At 37.7% G+C, this 23,770-nt stretch overlaps 1 protein-coding gene and 1 pseudogene across 3 annotated transcripts in view; both read left to right on the top strand.

Moving 5' to 3' along the window:
* Positions 1 to 23,770, top strand: part of ZC3H12B (zinc finger CCCH-type containing 12B) — a 604,651-nt gene that overhangs the window by 68,547 nt on the left and 512,334 nt on the right. For 2 of the 3 annotated variants that reach the window (XM_059883439.1, XM_059883438.1), the window contains exon 1: positions 6,895 to 7,983. The exons of the other annotated variant lie outside the window; for it this stretch is intronic. The gene's annotated coding sequence lies outside the window, so the exon portion shown is untranslated. Of the gene's footprint in view, positions 1 to 6,894; positions 7,984 to 23,770 lie in introns of those variants that run through there. 3 annotated transcript variants of the gene reach the window in all.
* On the top strand, positions 17,567 to 18,196 carry LOC784086 (deubiquitinase OTUD6B-like; annotated as a pseudogene).

Here is a 23,770-nt window from a genome sequence, read left to right as displayed (position 1 = left end):
GAGCTCTGACCAATTAATGCTCCATTAGGTCGGGAGTTCTCTGGTGAGCCAAAGTCCTAGCCTCGGGTCTCCCACCTCAGAGATTCAGGCTTACTGTAGCACCAAGACGCTACAAGCCACAGCACAGAAGACAAAATCTCAAGACAGATGCTGAAATCAACATTCAACAGCCAAGAACACACAAAGAAACTCACATACTGATGAAAAAGGTTGAATAAAATGAAAATAAGAATAAAAACAGGAATCAAAAAGAAGAGAGCAATCAAGCCAATAAGTGAAAATGAAAGTCACTCAGTAGTGTCTTGGTGACCCCACAGAGTCCATGGAATTCTCCAGACCAGAATACTGGAGTGGGTAGGCTTTCCTTCTCTGGGGATCTTCCCAACCCAGGGGATCGAACCCAGGTCTCTAACAGTGCAGGCAGATTCTTTACCAGCTGAGCCACTAGGGAAGCCCAAGAATACTGGAGTGGGTTGCCTATCTCTCCTACAGCAGATCTTCCCAACCCAGGAATCAAACTGGGGTCTCCTGCATTGCAGGTGGATTCTTTACCAGCTGAGCTACTACGGAAGCAATCAAGACAATTAACCAACCCATAGGTGCAAATGAATACTAAAAACTAGACTAGCAAAACTACAAAATGAAAAGTATGGAAAATATGCAATATAAATAAAGGGTACTCTAAAGATAGGAAACATTAATATATTTATTTATTTTTAAATTTTATTTTATTTAAATTTTACAATATTGTATTAGTTTTGCCAAATATCGAAATGAATCCACCACAGGTATACCTGCGTTCCCCATCCTGAACCCTCCTCCCTCCTCCCTCCTCTACCCTCCCTCTGGGTCGTCCCAGTGCACCAGCCCCAAGCATCAAGTACCGTGCATCAAACCTGGACTGGCGACTCGTTTCATACATGATATTATACATGTTTCAATTTTATTCTCCCAAATCTCCCCACCCTCTCCCTCTCCCACAGAGTCCATAAGACTGATCTATACATCGGTGTCTCTTTTGCAGTCTTGTACACAGGGTTATTGTTACCATCTTTCTAAATTCCATATATATGCGTTAGTATATTGTATTGGTGTTTTTCTTTCTGGCTTACTTCACTCTGTATAATAGGTTCCAGTTTCATCCATCTCATTAGAACTGATTCAAATGTATTCTTTTTAATGGCTGAGTAATACTCCATTGTGTATATGTACCACAGCTTTCTTATCCATTCATCTGCTGATGGGCATCTAGGTTGCTTCCATGTCCTGGCTATATTTAAAAAACAGTAAGTTATATTGAGATCCCCTGATGGCTCAGTGGTAAAGCGTCTACCTGCCATGCAAGAGACCTGGATTCAATCCCTGGGTTGGAAAGATCCCCTGGAGAAAGAAATGGCAACACACTCCAGTATTCTTGCCTGGGAAATCCCATGGACAGAGGAGCCTGACAGGCTACAGTCTATGGGGTCACAAAAGAGTTGGACATAATTTAGTGACTAAACAACAACAGCAAAGTTAAAAAAAAATTAAAGGAATAATAAAGAACATTAGAACAATATGAAGAAAAATAACATAAAAAGAGAAACAAAAAATATATATATATACAGAGAGTGATAGTAAGTAGAATGTCCTCCTGAGTCCTCTATTGTCTTCTCACACAGTGAGCACCAGCTAATCTGCCTACTCAGGAAGCCCTCCAATATTTCTATGAAGATCTCTGGACATGCTATAGGTGCTATAGGGTCAGCTCACACTTGACTTTGGCAGTGCCAAATCAGCTTGCGTTTCTCCCTCTTGGATTGTAAACTGTAGTTGCCTCTGTTTTCACTTCTCCTGCTCATGCTGCCTTTGGTGGTCACCGGGTGTATTTACCTCTGGGGTCAGACAGTTTGCAGCCAGCTACCCTATCTAGCCTTACTTCAGCTTGTACTTGCTTTGAAATCTACAGTTGCCCCCAAAGTCCACACTCTCTGGCTAATTGGGCGGATTTAATCTGCTGCATCTGTGGCTACAGGTGTGAATTCCCTTCCTCTTCTTTGCTTACACAGCCCCTGGTGCTCTGCTTTAGTTTTGGCCCCACCTCTACTTGTAAGCAGAGAAGGCAATGGCACCCGACTCCAGTACTCTTGCCTCGAAAATCCCATGGATGGAGGAGCCTGGTGGGCTGCAGTCCATGGGGTCGCTAAGAGTCGGACACGACTGAAGCGACTTAGCAGCAGCAGCAGCAGCTACTTGTAAGCTGCCCTCTGGTGTCTGTTCCCCACCAAGACCAGAGCGGGTGACTCCAGCAGCTTATTAGGGCTCACTTGTTCAGTTGGTAAAGAATCTGCCTGCAATGTAGGAGACCCTGGTTCAATTCCTGAGTCGGAAAGATCTGCTGGAGAAGGGATGGGCTACCCACTCCAGTATTCTTGGACTTCCCTTGTGGCTCAGCTGGTAAAGAATCTGCCTGCAGTGTGGGAGACCTGGGTTTGATCTCTGGGTTGGGAAGATTCCCTGGAGAAGGGAAAGGCTACCTACTCCAGTATTCTGGCCTAGAGAATTCCATGGACTTTATAGTTGCAAAGAGTTGGACATGACTGAGAGACTTTCACTTTCAAAGTTATAAAATATTAGCTATATTCCCTGTGCTATACATTATATCCTTGTAACTTATTTATTTTTTACCTAGTACTTTGTACCTCTTAATCTTCTTCTATATTTTGCTCTTCCCCCATCCCCCTCCTTAATAGTAACCACTAGTCTAAATGTTCAATGTATCTATGAATCTGTTTCTGTTTTTGTTATCTTCATTATTTTTATTTTTTTAGATTCAAGATGTAAGTGAAAACATACAGTATTTGGCTTTGTCTGTCTGACTTACTTCACTAAGCAAAACACCATCCAGTATATATTACAGCTTCTTTATTCATTGATTGATGGGCACTTAGATTATTTCTGTCCCTTAGCTGTTGTAAATAATGCTACTATGAACATTGGGATGCATATATCTTTTACAAGTAGTCATTTTGTTTCCTATTGATATATTCCCCAAAGTGAAATTGCTGGATCATATGGTAGTTGTATTTTTAATTTTTTGAGGAACGTGATTTTTTTGAGGAATGCTGTTTTTCATAGTGGCTGTACAAATTTATATTCCTACCAACAGTGAACTAGGATTTACTTTTCTCCACATCCTTGTTAGCACTGGTTGTCTATTTTCTTTTTTATAATAGCCATTGTATCAGGTTTGGGGCAATATCTCATTGTGATTTTTTAAAAATTAATTTTCATTGAAGTATTAGTTGTACAGTTTTTTTTTTGTGAGTTTCAGGTGTACAACAAAGTGAATCAGTTACACATACCTGTATATCTACATTTTTCAGATTATTTCCCCTTGTTGGTTATTTCAAAATGTTGAGTGCTGGGGTCTTTTAATGAACTTGGACCTGGCGGTCCGGAGGCAACAATAAGAAAGTGAAAGAGATAGAAAGAGGCTGATACTCCCTGGTTTATGCAGAAAACCAATAAAGCCCTCGACACAGGACTTGTGTCTCTCATGAAGGCACTGGGCACCCTCTCAAGGCAGGTGAAGGCACAGGGCACCTTCTAGAGAGAGTCTTAGAAGCCCGGGCAGGAGAGTGAGCAAGACAGGTCTCCGTGTTCCAAGAGAATCAGCGGAGGAGAGAGAGAGAGAGACAAAAAAAAAAAGAAAAAGAAATCAGCCAAGAAGAGAGAGAGAGAGAGAAAGACAGACAGACGTGTGGACCCAAGTTCTGATGGAGCAAAGGTGCTTTATTAGCAGAAATGCAGGCTTATATATCTTTAGTAAGATGATTACTCAGCTATTACACAGGATGACATTTCGTCAACAGCCACAATATGGATAGTCTAATACATACAATGTCACTGATGCTGAAAAGAGTCACTGCATGTCTCATCCCATGACCTAAGTCCTGAGAACTGCATGCAGCTTTACTCATTCTTGGAATAGGAACTGATAAGGAACAGATAATCCTTGAGAAATAGAAAAAAAAAAAAAAACAAACACAAAAAACAAAAACATGCAGGAATCCTCCTGTTAAATGTTCCCTGAAAATTCCCCCTTATTTATTATATTTGTAAAAAGGGTCTTGATTAATTGAATTTGTTGTAAAGAGAATGTTTACTAAAGGAGACTGAATCCTGTCTCACACAATGACCTCAGTTCCTGGGAGCAGCCTGCTGTTCCGCTTAAGAAAACAAAGGACTTGTGAGAAACAGCACTTAGGAATTCTCCTGTTAAACACTCCCTGATAATTCCCCCTTATTTATTTATAATATTTGTAAAAAGAGTTTTGAACATTAGAGTTTGTTTAGTTTTAACAATCTTGGCATGAAGGCAATGGTAGATGACAAATATAATTGTTAGGACAATTACCAAAATTACAGTTTTAGACCCGATGTTGTGAGTAATGTTTTGAAACCATCTGTGTGGGTCTAGCCCAGATAATTGATCAGCTAGTTGTTCACGTAAAGTTTTTAAATTAGTAGAAGAGGGCATATTATTAGAAAAGGTTTTAAATATTTTTTGTAATAATTGTACATTTAGAGAGGCATTATTATGTATGTTTTGTAAGTGAAATTTGATTTGTTTCTAGTTGTAAGCATTATTATTGAAATGAACAGGAGTAACACAAAATTGAGTAGAATTTTAATCACATTTTAGCATTATCTGTTTTTGTACATCTATTAATTGATTTCTAACCCATTTGATGGCTGTTTTTAGTTTTCATATTTTATCTTGAATATCTTCATCTATCTGAGCCTAAGTGGCCTGTATAGTATGGGCATCTTTAGTCTACTTTTGAATAAAATTATGTGTTTGAATTGAGGCTTGTAAAACAACACCAGTGACAGCAGCAGTGGTGTAAATAGCTATTAATTTAAAAATGTCAAAAATCAGCCATCTAATGAATTGTTTAGATCGCCGGAGCAATTTAGTAAGTAATCGGGAAGCCATGGGACGTTTTTCCCAGGGCTGCTGGCAATTTATTGGTAACCAGAGATTATGTTGAGATCAAAGAATCAAAAGGGAGTCATTTTTTAAGGAAATAGAGGAGTTAAGACAAGTATACAATTTACAATTTATGTAAGTTATAGAACGTAAAGTCTTATTGAATTGCAAATTTCCTATAGCTATAACAAAAGGAAGTGGAACATCAGTTCAGTTCAGTTCAGTCACGCAGTCGTGTCTGACTCTTTGCAACCCCATGAATTGCAGCACACCAGGCCTCCCTGTCCATCACCAACTCTCAGAGTTCACTCAGACTCATGTCCATCAAGTCAGTGATGCCATCCAGCCATCTCATCCTCTGTCATCCCCTCTCCTCCTGCCCCCAATCCCTCCCAGCATCAGAGTCTTTTCTAATGAGTCAACTCTTCACGTGAGGTGGCCAAAGTATTGGAGTTTCAGCTTTAGCATCAGTCCTTCCAAAGAACACCCAGGACTGATCTCCTTTAGAATGAACTGGTTGGATCTCCTTGCAGTCCAAGGGACTCGCAAGAGTCTTCTCCAACACCACAGTTCAAAAGCATCAATTCTTCGGTGCTCAGCTTTCTTCACAGTCCAACTCTCATATCTATACATGACTACTGGAAAAATCGTAGCCTTGACTAGATGGACTTTTGTTGGCAATGTAATGTCTCTGCTTTTGAATATGCTATCTAGGTTGGTCAAAACGTTCCTTCCAAGGAGTAAGCATCTTTTAATTTCATGGCTGAAGTCACCATCTGCAGTGATTTTTGGAGCCCCCCCAAAATAAAGTCTGACACTGTTTCCACTGTTTCCCCATCTATTTGCCATGAAGTGATGGGACTGGATGCCATGATCTTTGTTTTCTGAATGTTGAGCTTTAAGCCAACTTTTTCACTCTCCTCTTTCACTTTCATCAAGAGGATTTTTAGTTCCTCTTCACTTTCTGCCATAGGGGTTGTGTCATCTGCATATCTGAGGTTACTGATATTTCTCCCAGCAATCTTGATTCCAGCTTGTGCTTCTTCCAGCCCAACGTTTCTCATGATGTACTCTACATATAAGTTAAATAAGCATGGTGACAATATACAGCCTTGATGTACTCCTTTTCCTATTTGAAACCAGTCTGTTGTTCCATGTCCAGTTCTAATTGTTGCTTCCTGACCTGCATACAGGTTTCTCAAGAGGCAGGCCAGGTGGTCTGGTATGGTAGGCTTGTATAAAATATGATTGATTATGATGAAAGAAATAGTTTTTATGACTGTGATTGGTCTCTGTGAAATGTCCAGTCTAAGTCCTAAGTTTTTCGGTGTTTGTAGCAAGTTTTTAGATGTCTCATTGTTTAGGCCCAATCTTTTATCAAGGACGATTTGAGGGCGATGGGGGGCCAGTTCACCATCAAGTCACCCAAGGAGTCCTCTGTCATGGTAATATTCTATTGTAGTATTAGTAACCTTTTATGTTATTTGAGTAACAAAATCACACACAGTGTTGTTAATATCATTTGAGCAGTTAGATAAGCATATATTATGGGGTCTCCAAATAACAATTGTATGATTAGCCATTAACATTAATTTTTCTGATTTGGCCTGACATTTGTCCCAATGAATAGTAATATATTTAAACTTGTTATTAGTAAACACTTTGCCTAGTGTTTTTTGTTCTTTTCTTAATTTTTTCTCTAAAGTTTCAGTAGTATAAACATGGTTTATGGACAAATAAAGGGCAGTAAATAATCTAAGCAGTGTCTGAAAGTCTTCTTCTAGAGGCAGGGCGAAAGCCCAAGTTTGTCGGCTAACATTTATGTTTAATTTTGTTGGGCCCATATACAAAGGAAGGCCTTTATAACCTAGAGAGATATTAATTAGTTTTTCTTTTTTTTTTTTTTTTTAGGATGAGAGGGCTCCTCTAAGTTCCAAGGAGGGGGCATATGTGTTGAGTCATTAGTGGATACGATTGGTCTTATATCTGTCTATTTTATAACCTATAATAAAAAGGGGGGGGGGTTAGGTACATAAGCCCATTAAGTGTGACCAATCAAGTCAGTCTGAGTGGGGGAAGCAAAAGCAAGCAAAGCAAGCATAGTGAAGAAAAATATTTTCAGGATTCTGAGACACTTCTTGTTGAGAAATCAGATTTTCAGCTTGATTAGTAAGGGTTTCTATCTGTCTCCAAGTAGGGAGATCATAAGGTCGATGACGTTGAGTGTGGTGTTTTTTGGAAATTTTTAAAGTCGCCATGGCTTGTATTGGAATTCTTTTTTTCCTGAGGTTTTTGTTGTATCGTTTTTAGTCTGAATGTTGGGGGACCCCTTAGGTTGAATCTTTTGAAGAGGAAGTTATATGAGTGCATTGGATCTATCTGGAGAAACAGAAGCATATCTCTTTCTCTGTAAGATTAGTTTTTTAGATTTTTATAGATTAGTTAACCCATTTTGATATCAAATGGGAAAAGGAAGGGAGATGTCTTTTAATGTTTTAAAACATTTTTTTTGTTTTTGTCAAAATATCTCTTTGTGGTAAGTTTAAAAATTTTTAAATAAATAAAGCTATATTAACAATAGTTATAGAAAGAAAGGAAAGCGACAATGATGAAAACATTTTTAGGAAACATTTTAGTCTAAAAGAAAAAAAATCATCTAGAAATCTGTTTGGGATTGGTATTTGGCTGTGGTTTTGAATTAATGGGTTGATTTTCTTTTGTAATTTAGTGTATACATTTTTTTGATATAAACAGAAACGGGATCTGACTGTGTTTTAAGTGGTTTGTGTTATTTGGGGCAAAGGATTAGGAGTAAACACTCAAACATTTTTTTTAAGTGCAATTATTGAAAAGCTGGTGCAAAACAACTTGATAAATGAAACGTTGTTCATATCCAAATATATTTGACCTTGTCCTTGGAAAAGAAGTACAGCCTGGTAGCTGTTGAATCTCTCTGTTTAGTGTGTCAAGGAAGATGATTATATTTTAAAGATAGACCTGAAAAGAAGGTGAATATTTTGTATTTTTGATACTCTTAGGAACAAATAACTTATTTGGCAAATGGTGTTTTTTTATGTTGTTTTTGTTTTATATTGTGAAACAGGCATTGAAGTTGATGTTATTTTGTTTTAAGAATCTTACATATTGGAAACAGAAATAAAGCTATATTAATAATAGTTATAGGCTTAAAGAATATATTGTATTAGAATCTAGTTAAGTCTGTTTTGGAAAAGGAAGGTAAAAGTGTTTTATGTATATCTTTTTATTTAATTTTTTATTTGTAGTTACAGTGTGTAATGTGTTTGTTTAATTATGTCTTGTGTTTGTGGATTATAAGGAATGTTTGTAATCTGTTTAATAGAGAATGAATGTAAAAATTGTTTGAATTTGTTTAGAAATATAGGCAGGGCCATTGTCTGTTTTTATAGAATTAGGTGTTTTCATTATTGTAAGGTAAGTTGATAGGTAGGTTATAACATGTTATGTAGTTTTACCTTGAAGAGGCGTGGCCCATATAAAAGAAGAATTTGTATTGATCAAGATATGTAAGACGGAAGAGGAATAAAGTTCAGGGTAATGGGTTAAATCTGTTTGTCATAAATTTTTTTTTATTTGTCATAAACCTTTTTTATATTTTTGTATTTATCATTTTATTTGCCATATCTTATATCTTTTTATTAAAAGTATACATCTTATTTTTCTTTAGCAACTATGAAGTGTCTTCTATGTTAGTATTTTATAGATTGGTGAATATATTTATTATATCATATTATATATTATAATATATATTTATTAATATTCTAAAATCTCTTTAGTTTTTCTATAAGAAAAACTTTTTGTAAGAGGAAGTTAATGTTCAGTAATTAATGTTTTAAAATATTATTTCATTTGGAAATGACCTAGCTATTTAAAAAACTTTTGTTATTTAGTTTTGTATACCTCCAGAAACTGAAGTTACCCCAATCCTGAGATTATTTTAGATTATAATAATAGATTATTCTATTAAAAGTATAATTATTTTAATAGAGTTTAAAAGTTTTCATCTCATTTATATATATATATATGTTAAAAGTTACCTTTTTGTTGACAAATTTAATTTATCTTAAACCTAGACATAATAAAAGTATTATATAATGTTGGTGATTTAAGATATGTCTTAATTAGATTAGCAAACAATTATATTTAAATTATATTTATATTTAAACAAACATTATATTTAATATTGAATATTTTTTAGTTTATGTGAACCTAAATTTAAATAGAGCTCATTAACTTCATATTTTCCGAAAACAAAGACATACATTGAGACATATAGGCATAGTTTTTCACTTGAAATATCTTTTCTGTTTTAAATTTGTTTTTTGTCACCAATTTTGTTTATGGCTGGAATCCCAGATAGAGTGGGTTGTGTATCTCAAGGACATGATAAGAGTTAACTTTAGGTTTTTTCTTAGACCTGTTTTGTTTTCCAGGCAGAATTGGAGCTTCAAAAAAGTTTTTAACAAGTTAAACTTTTCTTAACTGTACGTGTAAGAAGAATCAGTTTTGTAATTTCAAAAAAGATTTTATTGTAATCAGTTTTTTTCTGGAGTCTAAAGAATACCATGGCCACTCAGTGTCAAAAATATCATTTCTCCTTTTTGTAGTTATAGTATATTATTAATGATATATGCATGAAGGAATTGTTGTCACATTGGATGTAAAGCCTTGGCTACACAATTTTTGACAAATATTAGGATTGTTAAGCATATTTTGAGGTAATATAGTCTGTTGAAATCTTTTGTGAGGCCTGATATGATTAGAATAAGGGAGAGAGAAAGTGAATCTCTCCTAGTCTAAAGAGTGTAAAGGTATATTAAAAAGACAATCTTGTAAGTCAGTAATAATATGTCAATTTTGAGGAATAGTAATAGGTGATGGGATCTCTAGTTGTAATGTATCTATATGTTTCATAGATTCATTAACTTTTTAAAGGTCTGTTAAGAGATACCATTTGCCAGATTTCTTTTTTATAATAAAAATAGGAAAGTTCTAAGGAGAGTAAGATTCCTCAATCTGTTTTAATTTTAATTGTGTGTCTATAAGTTTTTTAGTAGACTGTAATTTATCTTTTGTAAGGGGCAATTGCTGTGTCCAAATAGGCTTGCCATTTTTCCAAGTTATTTTAATAATTGTTTTGTTTGTTAAATGAGCAGTGGCCCTTAGGAAAAATATGGGATATATGTCTGAGCTTGCCATTGTATAAGTAAGTCTCTTTCTATTAGATTAAGGGGTGTATTTATCACATAAGGTCTTAATGTTGTATGTTGGCCTTTTTGTCCTTCGTATGGGTAGATCTAAACATTTTGATAAATTTTGTGTACTTTGGCTTGAGAAATTTTTGCAATTTGGCAAGAGACCTTTTGTATAGGCCAGGATTTGGGCCATAAGTGTTTGGAAATAATAGTAATACTAGATCCAGTGTTGAGGAGACCAGAAAATCTTTTATTATTAATTTTGATATTTATATTTCGTTGGGCATATTCAGATACCAATGATGTCCATAAGGATTGTTTTTGATCTGTACTGTTAAATCTGTCTGTCCATACATTATTAGAGGAGTTAATAGAAATGTAAGGCAAAAGAAGTAATTGAGCAAAAAAAAAAAAAAAAAAAAAAAGAAGTAATTGAGCAATTTTGTCCCCCTTTTTGATTGTCATAGAATCTGAGATGACATCATAATTTGAATCTCTCCTTTATAATTTGAATCAATTATTCCAGGGTGAACAGTAATTCCTTTAGAAGCCAAATTAGATCGGCCAAATAAAAGATTGAAGGTTTGTGGGGAAAGGGGTCCAAAAAAGTCCGGTAGGTACTCTAGAAGGGACTGCTTAAGAGTAAAGGAAAAAAATCATCTAGGGCTGGTATATTAATGGTAGCATTGCCGGATGTTGAGGGTTTGAGGGAAAAGATAGAATTTGCCCCTGGTTTTTGTTGTAGGGGACCTGGGGGTCCCCTGTTTTGAGTTCCGTGGAATGGGTTTTCCATCAATATCAATTTTAAATTTAAAATCTTTGACCCAAAGTATTCCTCTATGGCAGTGAGGGCGAATTCTTGGAGGGTTTTATTAGCCTTCTTAGGGTAGTCTCCTTTTAAATGGTTTTTATCTCCACATGTAAAGCATCCTTCATTTTTCTTTTTAAAGGCAATAGCCATTGTTTCAGCTAGCATTTGCATCTTTTGAGTTTCTGATCCTAGATTGTGACAAGCTTTAAATAATCAATAATAGGCCCAGTCTCATGAACTGAAGCGATAGTTCTTTGACATTCCTGATTTTTATTCTCATAAGCAAGTAATTTTTCTAGCTGTTTCTTGTTTTTTTTTTTTTTTTTTCTGATTACAGTATGGGAAATAATAGTTTCTAATCTAGCAACAACAACAAAAAAAATAGCATAACTTTCATTCAGTACAGTTCAGTCAATCAGTCATGTCCGACTCTTTGCGACCCCATGAACTGCAGCACGCCAGGCCTCCCTGTCCATCACCAAATCCCAGAGTTCACTCAAACTCATGTCCATCGAGTCAGTGACGGCATCCAGCCATCTCATCCTCTGTCGTTCCCCTCTCTTCCTGCCCCAATCCCTCCCAGCATCAGAGTCTTTTCCAGTGCATCAACTCTTCGCATGAGGTGGCCAAAGTACTGGAGTTTCAGCTTTAGCATCATTCCTTCCAAAGTAATTCCAGGGCTGATCTTCAGAATGGACTGGTTGGATCTCCTTGCAGTCCAAGGGACTCACAAGAGTCTTTTGCAACACCAGTTCAAAAACATCAATTCTTCAGCACTCATCTTTCTTCACAGTCCAACTCTCACATCCATACATGACTACTGGAAAAAACATAGCCTTGACTAGACGGACTTTTGTTGGCAAAGTAATGTCTCTGCTTTTGAATATGCTATCTAGGCCGGTCATAACTTTCCTTCCAAGGAGTAAGCATCTTTTAATTTCATGGCTGCAATCACCATCTGCAGTGATTTTAGAGCCCCCCAAAATAAAGTCTGACACTGTTTCTACTGTTTCCCCATCCATTTGCCATGAAGTGATGGGGCCAGATGCCATGATCTTAGTTTTCTGAATGCTGAGCTTTAAGCCAACTTTTTCACTCTCCACTTTCACTTTCATCAAGAGGCTTTTTAGTTCCTCTTCACTTTCTGCCATAAGAGTGGGATCATCTGCATATCTGAGGTTATTGATATTTCTCCCAGCAATCTTGATTCCAGCTTGTGCTTTTTCCAACCCAGCATTTCTCATGATGTACACTGCATCTAAATTAAATAAGCAGGGTGACAATATGCAGCCTTGATGTACTCCTTTTCTTATTTGGAACCAGTCTGTTGTTCCATGTACAGTTCTAACTGTTGATTCCTGACCTGCGTATAGGTTTCTCAAGAGGCAGGTCAGGTGGTCTGTTATTCCCATCTCTTTCAGAATTTTCCACAGTTTATTGTGATTCACACAGTCAAAGGTTTTGGCATAGTCCATAAAGCAGAAATAGATGTTTTTCTGGAACTCTCTTGCTTTTTCCATGATCCAGTGGATGTTGGCAATTTGATCTCTGGTTCCTCTGCCTTTTCTAAAACCAGCTTGAACATCTGGAAGTTCACGGTTCACATATTGCTGAAGCCTGACTTGGAGAATTTTGAGCATTACTTTACTATCATGTGAGATGAGTGCAATTGTGTGGTAGTTTGAGCATTCTTGGCATTGCCTTTATTTGGAATTGGAATGAAAACTGACCTTTTCCAGTCCTATGGCCACTGCTGAGTTTTCCAAATTTGCTGGCATATTGAGTGCAGCACTTTCTCAGCATCATCTTTCAGTATTTGAATTAGCTCAACTGGAGTTCCATCACTTCCACTAGCTTTGTTCAAAGTGATGCTTTCTAAGGTCCACTTGACTTCCCATTCCAGGATGTCTGGCTCTAGGTGAGTGATCACACCACTGTGATTATCTTGGTCATGAAGATTTTTTTTGTACAGTTCTTCTGTGTATTCTTGCCACCTCCTCTTAATATCATATGCTTCTGTTAGGTCCATACCGTTTCTGTCCTTTATCAAGCCCATCTTTGCATGAAATGTTCCCTTTGTATCTCTAATTTTCTTGAAGAGATCTCTAGTCTTTCCCATTCTATTGTTTTCCTCTATTTCTTTGCATTGATCCCTGAGGAAGGCTTTCTTATCTCTTCTTGCTATTCTTTGGAACTCTGCATTCACATGCTTATATTTTTCCTTTTCTCCTTTGCTTTTTGCTTCTCTTCTTTTCACTATTTGTAAGGCTATTTGTAAGCCCTCCCCAGACAGCCATTTTGCTTTTTTCCATTTCTTTTCCACGGGGATGGTCTTGATCCCTGTCTCCTGTACAATGTCACGAACCTCCACATAGTTCATCAGGCACTCTATCTATCAGATCTAGTCCCTTAAATCTATTTCTCACTTCCACTGTATAATCATAAGGGATTTGATTTAGGTCATACCTGAAGGGCCTAGTGGTTTTCCCTACTTTCTTCAATTTAAGTCTGAATTTTGCAACAAGAAGTTCATGATCTGAGCCACAGTCAGCTCCTGGTCTTGTGTTTGCTGACTGTATAGAGCTTCTCCATCTTTGGCTGCAAAGAATATAATCAATCTGATTTCAGAGTTGACCATCTGGTGATGTCTATGTGTAGAGTCTTCTCTTGTGTTGTTGGAAGAGGGTGTTTGCTATGACCAGTGTGTTCTCTTGGCAAAACTCTATTAGCCTTTGCCCTGCTTCATTCCCTATACCAAGGCCAAATTTGCCTGTTACTCCAGGTGTTTCTTGACTTCCTACTTTGGCATTGCAGTCCCCTATAATGAAAAGGACATGTTTTTTGAGTGTTAGTTCTAAAAGATCTTGTAGATCTTCATATAACCATTCGACTTCAGCTTCTTCAGCATTACTGATTGGGGCATAACTTGAATTACTGTGATATTGAATGGTTTGCCTTGGAAATGAACAGAGATAATTCTGTCGTTTTTGAGATTGCATCCAAGTACTGCATTTCAGGCTCTTTTGTTGACCATGATGGCTACTCCATTTCTTCTAAGGGATTCCTGCCTGCAGTAGTAGATATAATGGTCATCTGAGTTAAATTCACCCATTCCAATACATTTTAGTTTGCTGATTCCTAGAATGTTGATGTTCACTCTTGCCGTTTCCTGTTTGAGTACTTACAATTAGCCTTGATTCATGGACCTAACATTCCAGGTTCCTATGCAATATTGCTCTTTATAGCATTGGACCTTGCTTCTATCACCAATCACATCCACAACTGGGTATTGTTTTTGCTTTGCTCCATTCCTTCATTCTTTCTGGAGTTATTTCTCCACTCATCTCCAGTAGCATATTGGGCACCTACCAACCTGGGGAGTTCCTCTCCAACAAAGGAGAGACTTTTGGAGTTGTGCCTGTTGGCAGAGGAGGAGCATTCGGAGCAGCTGGGGCAGGGCTAATAAGAAAATTTTGAAATATTTTATGTTGTTTTAATTGGGCCTTTTGTAAAGTTTCATCATCTAATTTATTTTCATGCAATAAGTGTTCTGTCTGTTGTTGAATATTAGGAGGGCTAGAGTTTACCTTTAAATGGTCAGAAATCAACTGAAATATGTTTTTTTGTTTGTTTGTTTGTTTGGTGGCTCATTTAACATTTTCTTTGACCTGGTGCCAAATTTCTAAATCAAAATTGCCTTTATCAGGAAACCACGGATTATATTTAAACATTGTTTGAAAGCAAGGCTCTAGTCATTGGCACACAACCAAAAGTCCCTGAGATTTAAACAAATGGTGAAGTAACATAGAGAAATGATGGGGCTTTCCAGCCGTTTGACCCATGTCTTAGTACTTACCGACCTCAATAGGTCCTGAATCCCTGTGACTGAAATGCGATGTATACCAGAGTCCCTGTTTTGGGCACCACTTATTGGGGTCCTTTAATGGACCAGGACTTGGCGGTCCGGAGGCAATGATAAGAAAGAGAGAGAGAGAAGCTGATACTCTCTGGTTTATGCAGAAAACCACTAAAGCCCTCGACACAGGACTTGCATCTCTCACAAAGGCACCGGGCGCCCTCTCGAGGTGGGTGAAGGCATAGGGCGCCTTCTCAAGAGAGTCTTAGAAGCCCAGGCAGGAGAGTGAGCAAGATGAGTCTCTGCACTCCAAAGAATCAGCTGAGGAGACAGAGAGAGAGAGAGAGAGAGAGAGAAAGACACGGGGACCCAAGCTCTGATGGAGCAAAGGTTCTTTATTAGCAGAAATGAAGGCTTATATATCTTTAGTAAGATGATTACTCAGCTATTACACAGGATGAAATTTTATCAATAGCCACAATATGGATAGTCTAATACATACAAGGTCACTGACACTGAAAAGAGTCACTGCATGTCTCATCCCATGACCTCAGTCCTGAAAACTACATGCAGCTTTACTCATTCCTGGAATAAGAACCAATAAGAAACAGAAAATCCTTGAAAAATAAAAAACAGCATGCAGGAATCCTCCTGTTAAATGTTCCCTGACAATTGAGTATAGTTTCCTTTGCTATGCAGGAGATAAGTGGGGGTTATCTGTTTCATATGTAATAGTGTTTATGTTAATCCCAAACTCCAAATTTATCCTCCTCTCACTTCCCCTTTGGTAAACCACAAGTCTGTTTTCTATGTCTGTGGATCTGTTTCTATCTTGAATATAAGTTCATTGGTATCATTTTTTTTAGATTCCACATATAAGTGATAGCACATGATATTTGTCTCTATATTGCTCACTTTATTTAGCATAATAATCTTTAGGTTCATCCATGTTGCAGAATATGGGATTCACTTCAGTTCAGTTGCTCAGTTGGGTCCAACTCTGCAACCACATGAACTGCAGCACACCAGGCTTTTCTGTCTATCACCAACTCCTGGAGCTTGCTCAAACTCATGTCCATTGAGTCAGTGATGTCATCCAATCATCTCATCCTCTGTGATCCCCTTTTCCTCCTGCTTTTCAGTCTTTTACAGTGTCAGGGTCTTTTCCAATGAGTCAGTTCTTTGCATTAGGTGGCCAAAGTATCGGAGCTTCAGCTTCAGCATCAGTCTTTCCCATGAATATTCAGGACTGACTTCCTTTTGGATTGACAGATTTGATCTCCTAGCAGTCCAAAGGACTTGCAAGAGTTTTCTCCAACACCACAGTTCAAAAGCATCAGTTCTTTGGTACTCAGCTTTCTGTATGGTCCAGTTCTCACATCCACACATGACTACTGGAAAAACCATAGGTTGACTAGACAGACCTTTCATGATAGGGGACTGAAATGCAAAAATAGGTACTCAAAAGATACCCAGAGTAACAGGCAAATTAGGCCTTGGAGTACAAAACCAAGCAGGGCAAACATTAACAGAGATTTGCCAAGAGAACACACCAGTCATAGCAAACAATCTCTTCTAGAAACGTAAGAGCCGACTCTACACATGGACATCACCAGATGGTCAATACCTACATCAGACTGATTATATTCTTTGCAGCCAGAGATGGAGAAGCTCCATACAGTCAACAGAAACAAGTAAACAAGACCAGGAGCTGACTCTGGCTCAGATCATGAACTCCTTTATTGCAAAATTCAGGCTTAAATCAAAGAAAGTAGAGAAGACCACTAGGCCATTCAGGTATGACCCAAATTAAATCCCTTAAGATGATACAGTGGTAGTGACAAATAGATTTAAGAGATTAGATTTGATAGACAGAGTGCCTGAAGAACTATGGATGAAGGTTCATAATACTGTACAGGAAGTGAAAGTGAAAGTCGCCCAGTAGTGTCTGACTCTTTGTGACCCCATGGACTACACAGTCAATGGAATTCTCCAGGCTAGAATACTGGAGTGCATAGCCTTTCCTTCTCCAGGGGTCTTCCCAACCCAGGGATCAAACCCAGGTTTCCTGCATTACAGGTGGATTCTTTACGAGCTGAGCCTCAAGGGAAGCCCAAGAATACTGGAGTGTGTAGCTTATTCCTCCTCCAGCAGATCTTTCCAACCCAGGAGTCAAACTGGGGTCTCCTTCATTACAGGCAGATTCTTTACCAACTGAGCTCTCAGGGAAGCTACTATTGCACAGGAGGCAATAGTAGGCAAAGCCATCACCAAAGGAAAAAAAATGCACAAAGGCAAAATGGTTGTCTGAGGATGTCTTACAAATAGCTGAGAAAAGAAGAGAAGTGAAAGGAAAAGAATAAAAGGAAAGATATACCCATCTAAGTGTAGAGTTCCAAAGAATAACAAGGGGAGATAAGAAAGCCTTCCTATGTGAACAGTGAAAGACACAGAGGAAAACAATAGAATGGGGAAGACTAGAGATCTCTTTAAGAAAATTAAAGATAGACCTGGTCATCATGGAGGCAGTCTTGACTGAGGAGCTTGATGAAGAGGAACAGCTAGTGAGAAGGCATTGCAAAAAGAAGGAGTTGCAAGCCAAAATACAGGGTATGAAGATTGCTTTTCCCAGGAATGACAAAAAGAGGAGGAAGCAGCTTACAGAAGATGTTTCTAAGTTATAAGCAGAAATGGAACAGAAACATAAAGGGGAGATGGATCAGTTGAAGTTGACTTCTAAAGAGAGTAAAGACAAAAAAGCTACACTGGAAAAGGAGTGGGAAGAAAGGATAGCCAAAGCTGATATTGAAAACTTAACCAGAGTTAGACATGTAGAAAGTGAAAAACTTGCTCAAACATTGGCAGCTAGACAGTTGGAAATTAAATAGATTCCATCTGATGGCACTGTATGTATAGAGCCATTGAAGATCAACTGAAAGAACAGAACTGCATTCTGCCTGTGGCTGCCTTAAGATGTCAAACTGGTAACTATATGCAAAGTCATGTGGAAGACTTTCTGCCATTTTTAACAAATCCTAATATGGGAGCTATGTATACTCCAGACGAGTTTGGAAAGTACTGTGATGATATTGTAAACGCAACTTCATGGGGGAGGGGGTCAACTTGAGCTAAGAGCCTTATCTCACATTTTATGAAAACCAATAGAGGTAATACAGGCAGATTCTCCTCCTATTTTTGTTGGTAAAGAATATCCAGAAGACCTATTAATACTTGTTTATATGAGACATGCATATGGCTTAGGAGAACGCTACAATTCTGTTACACAGTTGGTGAACACAGTTACTGAAAATTGCAGCTAGTCTATAAAATGTTGCTATTATGTCAGTGTGCTGATTTGAGTATTAATACTAAATATTGGATTATTCTCAGTGTTTCTGAAAAAAAAACACAACTACCTTAAATCAGTTTTATGGCAAAGTTACTAATAGGTTTTTTTAAAATGTGTCAGAGCGAAACTTTAACTAATGTCCCCTTCATGGTGTTTAAAAAAAAAAAAAAAAAACACTTGAAAGTTCTTTGTGGAGAATATCATTTATAGACCAAGATGGTACCATGATTATTGATATTTTTATGAAATATAAGATTCTGAACATTCTATTCTGTGTTGAAATTGTTAAAAATTTTTTTTCTCCTTATTACTGAAAGCTTTCAGTAACCATATCAATGTAATTTTTCATGAAGAAGTGAAATGACTCAGTTTCTTTGATATTGCAATAATGTGGTGATAGCAAATTTAATTAATGTTTATAAATAACTTTATTGCAGTAACATGGCTGTTGATGGGATTAATCCTGTGACTTTTTAAAAAATTATTTTTAATTGGAGGATAATTTCTTTACAATGTTATGTTGGTTTCTGCCATATAACAACATGAATCATCCATAGGTATGCATATATCTGGGCTTCCCTTGTGGCTCAGCTAGTAAAGAATCCATCTGCAATACAGGAGACCTGGGTTTGATCTCTGGGTTGGGAAGATCCCCTGGAGAAGGGAAAGGCTATGCGCTCTAGTATTCTGGCCTGGAGAATTCCATGCAGTGTATAGTCCATGGGGTTGCAAAGAGTCGACACGACTGAGTGACCTTCACTCACTTCACTCATGCATATATCCCTTCCCTCTGGAATCTCCTCCCTTCCCACCCCTTTAGGTTGATGATGTGACATTTTTGTATAACCCCATCAAAGTGCAGCTAAGACTTTTGCTTTAATAAAAATAAGTCTTTTGTTTGTATATAACTTTAAAAGATGCAGCAGATTATTGCTTTCCTAATTCATTGATTATTCCTTGCTATTTCTCAACTTCAGAATAGTTGTGACATCATTTCTTGATTATCTTAACTATAAATTTTTATTTTCTTTGTTGTACTTTCTCCATCACTACTCAGCTGCTTTGCTTTCCTTGCAGCCTTTTCCACTGAGAAATAGTTATTAGCTTCTCTTATTCTTTAACTTGTGTAAATTGAAGGAGTAGCAATGTAAAAAGGTCCAAGGCCAAATTTACTTCAAATTCTTCTTCTTCTCCAATTTGTCTTATAAGGTCTCTCTTTTTGCTTCATTCTCTAGGATTAGGGAAAACCTTTGTTACTTGTTATTTTATTAGCCATATTAATTTAATCTTTCCTCAAATATTTGAGAATATTTGTTTCAAATGTTTTGGAATTTTTATGCTATATATATATGAATAAAGCTGAAAACTACTGTTGAGTCAAGACTGTATAATAAAATCAGTTTTCAGTTGAATGATTTGCCAAATCAAACTTTAGGTTATTTATAAAAATATTTTAAGAAGATAGTACAAGCATATGTACAAATGTGTTTGATAATTTGTTATGTAAGGGGTTTTATGATAATGAGACCTTTTTGGTTTGATCTGTTTTTCTTAAATAAGAAGTAACTAGTAACGTTTTATATCAAGTTTATGTAAAGTTTGATTTTTTTCTCCATGAGTGCAACTAATTCTTCTAAGTAAATACTGGGTTTTATGAGCTTTCACAGTGGCTCAGTGGTAAAGAATCCACCTGCAATGCAGGAGATGTGGAGACACATGTTTGATCCCTGGGTCAGGAAGATCCTCTGTAATAGGAAATGGCAACCCACTCCAGTAATCTTGCCTGGAAAATTCCATGGACAAAGGAGCCTGGTGGGCTGTATAGTCTGTGGTGTCACCGAGTTGGACATGAGTGAATAACTAAACAACAACTGGGCTTTATAACATAAAAACAGAATATCAGTATTATGTGCTCAGCAAGCAACAGTGTGGGGAACTATTGTGGTCTTCTTGAGCAGATAAGTATTGCATGAAGGTATTAACACTTCCAAAGGTTAAGAATCATTCTGGCTGCTAAACAACATATGTTCTGAAGGCCAATTGTTTTGTAATGCTGATCTGGATTTTTTTCTGGGGTGGGGGGAGGTACTCTGTTACTTTAAGATTAAAAGAGAAGCATTAAGCAATAAAACAAAATACAGTGAAATCTAGTTATTGTAAATTCCAACTGTAATTAAAGTATTGTAAAACAACTTAATGGTAGCTTTTTTTTTTTTTCCTAGCAAGGTGAGTATAATTTTCTTGATTAAAGTTATTTTTTTATTTTTAAATGGCCAATATGATTACAAACAGGATTTGTATGTTTCAGCCTCTGTTATTTCATAAAACTTGAGATAAAAATTATTTTAGCTGTAACCTAAAGTTAAAGTCTGAAAAATGGCAGATGTTCAGTTCAGTTCAGTTTAGTCACTCAGTCAGGTCCAACTCTGTGACCCCATGGAGTGCACCGTGGCAGGCCTCCTTGCCCATCATCAACTTCTGTAGTTTACTCAAACTCATGTCCACTGAATCGGTAATGCCATCCAACCATCTCATCCTCTGTCGTCCCCTTCTCCCACCTTCAATCTTTCCCAGCATCAGGGTCTTTTCTTTTTTTTTTTTTCAGGGTCTTTTCAAATGAGTCAGTTCTTCACATCAGATGGCCAAAGTATTGGAGTTTCAGCTTCAGCATCAGTCCTTCCAATGAATATTCATGACTAATTTCCTTTAGGATAGACTGGTTGGACCTCCTTGCAGTCCAAGGAACTCCAGTATATACTAGTTTCAGTTTGATGCTGATTTCTTAGGGAAAGCTAATAAGCTTTCTTTTGTCCTGACTTAGAAAAGTAAATGTCAGAGTTGTGGAATATGTCTAATTTACTTAAGTGAATTTTATCTGCTTCAGTATGCTTATAACATATAAAACAAATAAGAATGTGTAACTATAGTGAACAGTAAAATTTTGTTCATAATATCTAATATTCTCTAAAAGAAAAATAAAAGAATTAAATTAAAAAAAAAAGAAAATTAAAGATACCAAGGGAACATTGCATACAAAGATGGGCACAATAAAGTCTAGAAATAGTATGAACCTAACAGAAGCTGAAGCTCAACATTCAGAAAACTAAGATCATGGCATCTGGTCCCATCACTTCATGGGAGATAGATGCGGAAACAGTGGAAACAGTGTCAGACTTTATTTTGGGGGGCTCCAAAATCACTGCAGATGGTGATTGAAGCCATGAAATTAAAAGATGTGTATTCCTTGGAAGGAAAGTTATGACCAACCTAGATAGTATATTGAAAAGCAGAGACATTACTCTGCCAACAAAGGTCTGTTTAGTCAAGACTATGGTTTTTCCAGTGGTCATGTATGGATGTGAGAGTTGGACTGTAAAGAAAGCTGAGCGCCAAAGCATTGATGCTTTTGAACTGTGGTGTTGGAGAAGACTCTTACGAGTCCCTTGGACTGCAAGGAGATCCAACCAGTCCATACTAAAGGAGATCAGTCCTGGGTGTTCTTTGGAAGGACTGATGCTGAAGCTGAAACTCCAATACTTTGGCCACCTCATACGAAGAGTTGACTCATTGGAAAAGACCCTGATGCTGGGAGGGATTGGGGGCAGGAGGAGAAAGGGACGACAGAGGATGAGATGGCTGGATGACATCACCGACTCGATGGACATGAGTCTGAGTGAACTCCGAGAGTTGGTGATGGACAGGGAGGCCTGGCGTGCTGTGATTCATTGGGTCGCAAGGAGTCAGACACGACTGAGAGACCGAACTGAACTGAACAGAAGCAGAAGATATTAAGAAGAGGTGGAAAGAATACACAGAAGAACTGTACAAAAAAAGATCTTAATCACATGGATAATTTATGCTGGTGTAATCACTCACCTAGAGTTAGACATCCTGGATTGCGAAGTCAAGTGGGCCTTAGGAAGCGTCACTATGAACAGAGCATGTAGAGGTGATGGGATTCTAGCTGAGCTATTTCAAACCCTAAAAGATGATGCTGTGAAAGACCTGCACTCAATATGCCAGCAAAATTGTAATACTTGGCAGTGGCCACAGGACTGAAAAATGTCAGTTTTCATTCCAATCCCAAAGAAGGGCAATGACAAAGAATGTTCAAACTATGACACTGCTGCTGCTGCTAAGTCACTTCAGTCATGTCTGACTCTGTGCAACCCCAGAGACGGCAGCCCACCAGGCTCCCCCATCCATGGGATTCTCCAGGCAAGAACACTGGAGTGGGTTTCCATTTCCTTCTCCAATGCAGGAAAGTGAAAGTGAAGTCGCTCAGTCACGTCCAACTCTCAGCGACCCCATGGACTGCAGTCTACCAGGTTCCTCCACCCATGGATTGTCCAGGCAAGAGTACTGGAGTGGGTTGCCATTGCCTTCTCCGAACTATGTCACAGTTGCACACATTTCACATGTTAACAAGGTAATGCTCAAAATCTTTCAAGCTAGGCTTCAACATTATCTGAACCGAGAACTTCCAAATGTACAAGCTGGATTTAGAAAAGGCAGAAGAACCAGGAATTAAATTTCCAATATCTGTTGGTTCATAGAAAATCAAGGGAATTCTAGGAAAACATCTGCTTCTGCTTCATTTACTATACTGAAGGCTTTGACTGTGTAGATCACAACAAACTGTGGAAAATTCTTAAAGAGATGAGAATGGCAGATAATCTTACCTGCCTCCTGAGATGCCTGTATGCAGGTCAAGAAGCAACAGAACCAGATCTGGAAGAATGAAATGGTTGAAAATTGGGAAAGGAGTTATGTCAAGGCTCTATATTGTTACCCTGCTTATTTAACTTCTATGCAGAGTTCAGTTCAGTTCGGTTGCTCAGTCGTGTCTGACTCTGTGACCCCATGGACTACACCACGCCAGGCTTCCCTGTCCATCACCAACTCCCAGAGGTTACTCAAACTCATGTACATTGAGTTGGTGATGCCATCCAACCATGTCATCCTCTGCCGTCCCCTTCTCCTCCCACCTTCAATCTTTCCCAGCATCAAGGTCATTTCCAATGCGTCAGTTCTTCACATCAGATGGCCAAAGTATTGGAGTTTCCACTTCAGCATCAGTCCTTCCAATGAATATTCAGGACTGATTTCCTTTAGGATGGACTGGTTGGATCTCCTTGCTGTCCAAGAAGAGTCTTCTCCGGTGCCACAGTTCAAAAGCATCAATTCTTAAGTGCTCAGCTTTCTTTATAGTCCAACTCTCACATCCATACATGACTACTGGAAAAACCATAGTTTTGACTAGACAGACTTTTTTGAAAAAATAATGTCTCTGCTTTTTAATATGCTGTCTAAGTTGGTCATAACTTTTCTTCCAAGGAGCACGTGTCTTTTAATTTCATGGCTGCAGTCACTAGCTGCAGTGATTTTCGAGCCAAAGAAAATTAAGTCTGTCACTGTTTCCATTGTTTCCCCATCTATTTTCCATGAAGTGATGGGACCAGATGCCATGATATTAGTTTTCTATGCAGAGTACATCATGCCAAATGCCAGGTTTGATGAGACACAAGCATGAATCAAGTTTTCA

The sequence above is a fragment of the Bos taurus genome, chromosome X (assembly GCF_002263795.3).
Source record: "Bos taurus isolate L1 Dominette 01449 registration number 42190680 breed Hereford chromosome X, ARS-UCD2.0, whole genome shotgun sequence".
In the NCBI taxonomy this organism is placed as follows: Eukaryota; Metazoa; Chordata; class Mammalia; order Artiodactyla; family Bovidae; genus Bos; species Bos taurus.
Note: the sequence above shows the minus strand (reverse complement) of the source record. Positions and strands in the feature narration are given on the sequence as shown.